This window comes from Lutra lutra, chromosome 9, assembly GCF_902655055.1.
Source record: "Lutra lutra chromosome 9, mLutLut1.2, whole genome shotgun sequence".
Lineage (NCBI taxonomy): Eukaryota > Metazoa > Chordata > Mammalia > Carnivora > Mustelidae > Lutra > Lutra lutra.
Window position 1 is genome coordinate 86,200,665 of NC_062286.1, and position 8,474 is coordinate 86,209,138.

Genomic DNA, 8,474 nt, shown 5'->3' on the forward strand with positions numbered 1-8,474 from the left:
CAAGCCTTTCTCAAGAAACAAGAAAGGTCTCAGGTACACAACCTAACCCTACACCTAAAGGAGCTGGAGAAAGAACAAGAAAGAAACCCTAAACCCAGCAGGAGAAGAGAAATCATAAAGATCAGAGCAGAAATCAATGAAATAGAAACCAAAAAAACAATAGAACAAATCAACGAAACTAGGAGCTGGTTCTTTGAAAGAATTAATAAGATTGATAAACCTCTGGCCAGACTTATCAAAAAGAAAAGAGAGAGGACCCAAATAAATAAAATCATGAATGAAAGAGGAGAGATCACAACGAACACCAAAGAAATACAGACAATTATAAGAACATACTGTGAGCAACTCTACGCCAACAAATTTGACAATCTGGAAGAAATGGATGCATTCCTAGAGACATATAAACTACCACAACTGAACCAGGAAGAAATAGAAAGCCTCAACAGACCCATAACCAGTAAGGAGATTGAAACAGTCATCAAAAATCTCCAAACAAACAAAAGCCCAGGGCCAGACGGCTTCCCGGGGGACTTCTACCAAACATTTAAAGAAGAACTAATTCCTATTCTCCTGAAACTGTTCCAAAAAATAGAAATGGAAGGAAAACTTCCAAACTCATTTTATGAGGCCAGCATCACCTTGATCCCAAAACCAGACAAGGATCCCATCAAAAAAGAGAACTACAGACCAATATCCTTGATGAACACAGATGCAAAAATTCTCGCCAAAATACTAGCCAATACGATTCAACAGTACATTAAAAGGATTATTCACCACGACCAAGTGGGATTTATTCCGGGGCTGCAAGGTTGGTTCAACATCCGCAAATCAATCAATGTGATACAACACATTAATAAAAGAAAGAACAAGAACCATATGATCCTCTCCATAGATGCTGAAAAAGCATTTGACAAAGTACAGCATCCCTTCCTGATCAAAACTCTTCAAAGTGTAGGGATAGACGGCACATACCTCAATATTATCAAAGCCATCTATGAAAAACCCACCGCAAATATCATTCTCAATGGAGAAAAACTGAAAGCTTTTCCGCTAAGGTCAGGAACACGGCAGGGATGTCCGTTATCACCACTGCTATTCAACATAGTACTAGAAGTCCTAGCCTCAGCAATCAGACAACAAAAGGAAATTAAAGGCATCCAAATCGGCAAAGAAGAAGTCAAACTATCACTCTTTGCAGATGATATGATACTCTATGTGGAAAACCCAAAAGACTCCACTCCAAAACTGCTAGAACTTGTACAGGAATTCAGTAAAGTGTCAGGATAAAAAATCCATGCACAGAAATCAGTTGCATTTCTCTACACCAACAACAAGACAGAAGAAAGAGAAATTAAGGAGTCCATCCCATTTACAATTGCACCCAAAACTATAAGATACCTAGGAATAAACCTAACCAAAGAGACTAAGAATCTATACACAGAAAACTATAAAGTACTCATGAAAGAAATTGAGGAAGACACAAAGAAATGGAAAAATGTTCCATGCTCCTGGATTGGAAGAACAAATATGGTGAAAATGTCTATGCTACCTAAAGCAATCTACACATTTAATGCAATTCCTATCAAAGTACCATCCATTTTTTTCAAAGAAATGGAACAAATAATCCTAAAATTTATATGGAAGCAGAAAAGACCTCGAATAGCCAAAGGAATATTGAAAAAGAAAGCCAAAGTTGGTGGCATCACAATTCCGGACTTCAAGCTCTATTACAAAGCTGTCATCATCAAGACAGCATGGTACTGGCACAAAAACAGACACATAGATCAATGGAACAGAATAGAGAGCCCAGAAATAGACCCTCAACTCTATGGTCAACTCATCTTCGACAAAGCAGGAAAGAATGTCCAATGGGAAAAAGACAGCCTCTTCAATAAATGGTGTTGGGAAAATTGGACAGCCACATGCAGAAAAATGGAAATTGGACCATTTCCTTACACCACACACGAAAATAGACTCAAAATGGATGAAGGACCTCAATGTGAGAAAGGAATGCATCAAAATCCTTGAGGAGAACACAGGCAGCAACCTCTTCGACCTCAGCCGCAGCAACATCTTCCTAGGAACATCACCAAAGGCAAGGGAAGCAAGGGCAAAAATGAACTTTTGGGATTTTATCAAGATCAAAAGCTTTTGCACAGCAAAGGAAACAGTGAACAAAACCAAAAGACAACTGACAGAATGGGAGAAGATATTTGCAAATGACATATCAGATAAAGGGCTAGTGTCCAAAATCTATAAAGAACTTAGCAAACTCAACACCCAAAGAACAAATAATCCAATCAAGAAATGGGCAGAGGACATGAAAAGACATTTCTGCAAAGAAGACATCCAGATGGCCAACAGACACATGAAAAAGTGCTCCATATCACTCGGCATCAGGGAAATACAAATCAAAACCACAATGAGATATCACCTCACACCAATCAGAATGGCTAAAATTAACAAGTCAGGAAATGACAGATGCTGGCGAGGATGCGGAGAAAGGGGAACCCTCCTACACTGTTGGTGGGAATGCAAGCTGGTGCAACCACTCTGGAAAACAGCATGGAGGTTCCTCAAAATGTTGAAAATAGAACTACCCTATGACCCAGCAATTGCACTGCTGGGTATTTACCCTAAAGATACAAACGTAGGGGCACGTGCACCCGAATGTTTATAGCAGCAATGTCTACAATAGCCAAACTATGGAAAGAACCTAGATGTCCATCAACAGACGAATGGATAAAGAAGATGTGGTATATATACACAATGGAATACTATGCAGCCATCAAAAGAAATGAAATCTTGCCATTTGCGACGACGTGGATGGAACTAGAGGGTATCATGCTTAGCGAAATAAGTCAATCGGAGAAAGACAACTATCATATGATCTCCCTGATATGAGGGAGAGGAGATGCAACATGGGGGGTTGAGGGGGTAGGAGAAGAGTAAATGAAACAAGATGGGATTGGGAGGGAGACAAACCATAAGTGACTCTTAATCTCACAAAATAAACTGAGGGTTGATGGGGGGAGGGGGGCTGGGAGGGGGGGGTGGGGTTATGGATATTGGGGAGGGTATGTGCTATGGTAAGTGCTGTGAAGTGTGTAAACCTGGCGATTCGCAGACCTGTACCCCTGGGGATAAAAATATATGTTTATAAAACAAAAAAAAATAAAAAAAATTAAAAAAAAAAAAAGGAGAGAATGGCAAAAAAAAAAAAAAAAAAAAAAAAAACTGCATGAGGTTTTCCAGTCTTGTTCTGTGGCCTGAGAGCTTGGCTTTGTGACCAATGAGAGAGTATTCCTCTGGTCTGCCCCATCTGGAAGGGGCAGGTACCAGTGGTGGCCAGTCCAAGAGACTGGGGATCCAAGACACAAGGTCATAGTGCAGCACACTCTCGGTCTTTCCACGCCTGCTCTCAGGAAAGTTGGTTATAAGGGGTCCCAGCCTTCGTTGTCTTGTTAGTGCTAGAAAAGCCTCATAAGCCCCATTCCAGAAACACCCACCTGGTGTCACAGACTTGCAGGTCTGCGCATTCCCGTGACTGACCAGAGACACCACTTTCACTACACTGTTCCCCCATGACTACCAAGGTCTGTGTTTTCACAGAGTAAGTCCAGGACACCTTGGATTGTGGGGGTTCCATCTTCTGTGCCCACTTTGGATATGCCTCTTACACCCACGGTTAAGATTTATTGAATTTTTTCCAAAGCGTGGGATGTTATCTCCAGGTCCTTCCACTAAAAAGGCTTATTGGATATTGAGTCATGTTTGGAATAAATTTACTAATGGAGACCCCACTCATCATGACCAGATGAGAGACCCCACTCATCCATGACCAGATGAGAGACCCCACTCATCATGACCAGATGAGAGACCCCACTCATCCATGACCAGATGAGAGACCCCACTCATCCATGACCAGATGAGAGACCCCACTCATCCATGACCAGATGAGAGACCCCACTCATCATGACCAGATGAGAGACCCCACTCATCATGACCAGATGAGAGACCCCACTCATCATGACCAGATGAGAGACCCCACTCATCCATGACCAGATGAGAGACCCCACTCATCCATGACCAGATGAGAGACCCCACTCATCCATGACTAGATGAGAGACCCCACTCATCCATGACCAGATGAGAGACCCCACTCATCATGACCAGATGAGAGACCCCACTCATCCATGACCAGATGAGAGACCCCACTCATCATGACCAGATGAGAGACCCCACTCATCCATGACCAGATGAGAGACCCCACTCATCATGACCAGATGAGAGACCCCACTCATCATGACCAGATGAGAGACCCCACTCATCATGACCAGATGAGAGACCCCACTCATCCATGACCAGATGAGAGACCCCACTCATCCATGACCAGATGAGAGACCCCACTCATCATGACCAGATGAGAGACCCCACTCATCCATGACCAGATGAGAGACCCCACTCATCATGACCAGATGAGAGACCCCACTCATCCATGACCAGATGAGAGACCCCACTCATCATGACCAGATGAGAGACCCCACTCATCATGACCAGATGAGAGACCCCACTCATCCATGACCAGATGAGAGACCCCACTCATCATGACCAGATGAGAGACCCCACTCATCCATGACCAGATGAGAGACCCCACTCATCCATGACCAGATGGTGGGTCTTTTGAGTTGGAAAAATGTCTCTATTCAAAAACATCAATAATGAGCGCTCCTCCGCCAGAGCTACCTGCTTGGTATCTCTGGGAAGCCCAGCCTGAGAACAGGGCACCGAGGAGTATAATGGCTAACCTTTGGAGGTCCCTCAATAAGAGGAAGGAACAGACACTAGACTGGGAACAAAGATTCAGATCCACATCTGCCATAAATTCTCCATCTCCACCTTCTTGTGCACCCTATACCCCTAGTTCCCTGTCCCCGTACCTTCCAGAAGAGCTTTTGGATCTCCAGGCCCTGGGTCAAAATCCCCTTTCTCAGAAGCCAGCTCGCCAAACTCTTCCAAGTTCCCCAGAAAAATCCGTTCAGCCCCCAGCTGCCTGTTTTAACTTCCCTTTCCCTATGTGATTTACAGCAGGCACCCTGGCCTGACTTCCCAGCCCAGGGCATCGAGGTTGCCCGTGGAAACACGGATGGTCAGAAAATGAGTGTAGCCAAAGCATGTAGCACAGGCGGGGAGTCTTGCTTACTGTCCACTATGGCCCCTCCTACTTTCCAGGGCTCTCTACGTGCAGACACAGACCTTGCCCACCCAGGCCTGCCTATCCAGGGTCTTCCTCAGACACATCTTGGACCCCCTCCCCCGCCAAGAATTCATGTCCTCTGGACAGCAGCAGACCTTTGAAATGATAAAGCCCTTTTACCTCCACTTTCAGAAGATCCTACCAAATTTAGAGCAGAATTAGAAAGATTAGTGGCCATCCACCACCCCACTCCCAAAGACCTGTTCTGGCTGCTGGAGAATGTTCTTCCCTCCCCTGATTATGCTGTGCCTATAGGCAGGCCAGACAGCCCCCTACAAAAACCCCCTTGCAGAGGAAACAGATGGCCAGAAATTCTCCAAGGCCCTTCTGCAAATGACCAGGAGATGGCCCAGCAGGAGGTAGATATTCGAGGCTTGATGGTAACCATCTTAGAGGTTTCTCCCTAAACTCGGAGGGAAGGAGAACATCCAAAGGTCTTTGCTGAATGCTTTACACATTCAAACACATGAATGCACTGAACCCAGAGTTCTGAGCCCAGAAACTCTTTTAACTTCCCCTTCAGTAGGAAACTTTCTCCCTGATATGAAGAGACGCCTTCAAAGTAATATAGTTGGGTGGACCGGCCAGCCTATTAAGTGAAACAGCTACTAAATTCTTTGAGCAGGGGGAGAAAAAGTCAAAACCAACCATTCTTTCTCTGCAACTTGTAACGCTCAGAGCTACTCTGAGGCCGCTGTGACCCTTCTGATTTACCTCCAGACATTTGCAGGTATTATAGAAAACAATACTGGAAGAATAACGTCCTGCGCTTCAGAGAGAAAGGTCGAAGAAACCATCCCCCAGGGACCCATGTCCCCGGAAGTTCAGTTTGTCTCCTCCTGTGGGACAGGTCACATCATTGAATGGGGACAGCCGATCCTTGCTCACACCCAAGCCCACTGTTCCATTGGAACTAGAGGACCCAGAACTGGATGTTTAAATTGAGTCTGGTGGGACTCTCTCCGCCATCCTCTCAGAGGATTCCTCTCAGCCTGTCACCTGATTCTATTCGAGCCACTGGAGACTCTGGGCACTTTCTTCCAAGGCCCCCTTCTCGAACCCTCCCAGTATCCTCAGGCCCTCCTGGCACCCCGCACGCCTTTCCGGGGTCCACCTCCTCATCAGCAAACCTTCCTGATACAGATCTGTTGTATAAGCTTAACGTCACCATAAGACACACCAAGAGAGGCGTTCATCTCCCAGCCCTCCCGCCAAACCACAGATCTCCCCCTCTCCTTACTTGCAACTCATCTTGATTCCAATACCTCTGAAGAGGACAGGTCTCTAAAGGATGTGCTGTTGCTCTCTGGGCCATACACACGAGTAAAGTTGGGTTGTGACGGAGTGCTGAGCGGGGGTGTTTCTTGGAAAGGAACAAGTCCTTCCCTGCAGCGGCCTGGTGCCCCATCCCCGGACTCGCGAGAGATTGGGTGACAGCAGATCACCCTGGCCTTTAGGGCTTCACCCTGTGATGCTCCAATTTCGCCAGTAAAGAAAGAAGGTAAAAAGGAGCCAAATCTGTCCACGTGTGGCAGATCTGAGAGCCATAAACTCCTGCACCCCCCCTTGTACCCCAGGGCTCTGATCCAGCTAACTGTTCTTTCCTCCTCTCCCAGGCAGGCCGTCTGGTTTGCAGTAACTGACCTCAGCTCGGCTTTCTCTCTAGCCCCACGGCATCCTGACTCCAGACTGCCTTAGGGAGCAGTTAATGGGGACTCGCATACCTCAAAGATACGACTGGTCCGCCTCCCTGCTCTCCCAAGTCCTTACAGCCGACTTGGGTTCCGTAGGCTGCACACCAGGCTCTGCTTTCATTCAGTATGGTGGTGAGTTTTGTGCTAGAACCACACCAGGATAGCGCTCTCAGAGACACCTTCTCATTTCCAAAAGGCACCAGATGAACGAGGCCATAAGGCCGTCTCATCCAAGTTTCAGTAAGTGCAAACTTGGTGTGAGATGTCCTCAGGGTGTTTGAAGGCTCTCCCCAAAATGCCTTGAATCACTTTTGCCCATCCTCCTCCCCAAAACCAAAAAACAGTCACATAAATCTTTACGGGCAAGTAGTTACTGCCACCAATGGATTCCTAATTTTGCCGCCCTTGCTAATCCTGTCTGTCCTCCTCCCAGAGGACACCCCAGAGCCCATTTCCTGGCCAGCCTGAAGCCTTAAAATAACCATTGTCCACACCCCCAGCTCTTGGCTTATCTCATGTTGACAAACATTTCTGTCTATAACCCATGAAAACAATGGGGTCCTGGGACAGCCTCTGCCTCTCAGGCTCATCCTGTGGGGTACTGCTCATGGGGGGCTCCTGTGGGTCAGGCCCTATGGCACAGGCACGGCCCCCATGTTTATGCATTGTAGCCATGGCCTCCATCTTGATTGATAAAGCCTTGCGTTAGGCCCCCCTTTTCACCTGTGTTCCCCATGAGGTATCTGCCCTCTGACAAGGTCATAAGACACGGTACCTCTCTACATAGCGACAGACTACCTACAACCTAGCTCTCCTAACCATCCGCCATCTTCCTGGTTGTTATGCTTTCCAGCCAGCTGTCCTACCAGCCAACCTTCCTACCCCCGCCATAATGGTTGGCTTGCCACTATAGAAATGGGCTCAAAGCCATAGGAGGAGCTCCCAGACACTCCCTCAGACAACCCAGATTCACTTCTAATTTGTAATGACTCCTGTAAATGAAATTTCCAGCAAAATGTAAAATGTAAAAACCAGCTATGCCATCATGTGAAACACTGATGGCACACTCCTTCCTTGCCCACTCTGAAATCAGCCCAAGAGGCTGAATCCTAGTGCTCACTGCAGCTTGTACACTGGGGGAAGGGAAAACTGCCACTTTTTACACTGACTCCAGATAGGCATTTGGGCTCTGCCATGCTATTGGCACAATTCGGAAATCATGTGGATTCTTCACCTCTGCAGTACTCTTGTTGCTAATGTGCTTATGATTCCTGCCCTATTACAAGCTATTTTCTTCCTCCTAAAACCTCCATTCTTCACTGCTCAACCAATACTAAGGAAACGGATGTTATATCCTCAGGAAGCAATCGGGCCCCCAGAGCTGCTAAGTATGCAGCCCAAAACAGAACACCCTTCCTTTTTCCACCCAACTTTTAAGCCCACCTTTTATCCTTGACTGGTGTTATCGACTCTCAGGCAAATGCCCCCCCCCACACCTCCCCATCCCAATCTGAAAAAGACAA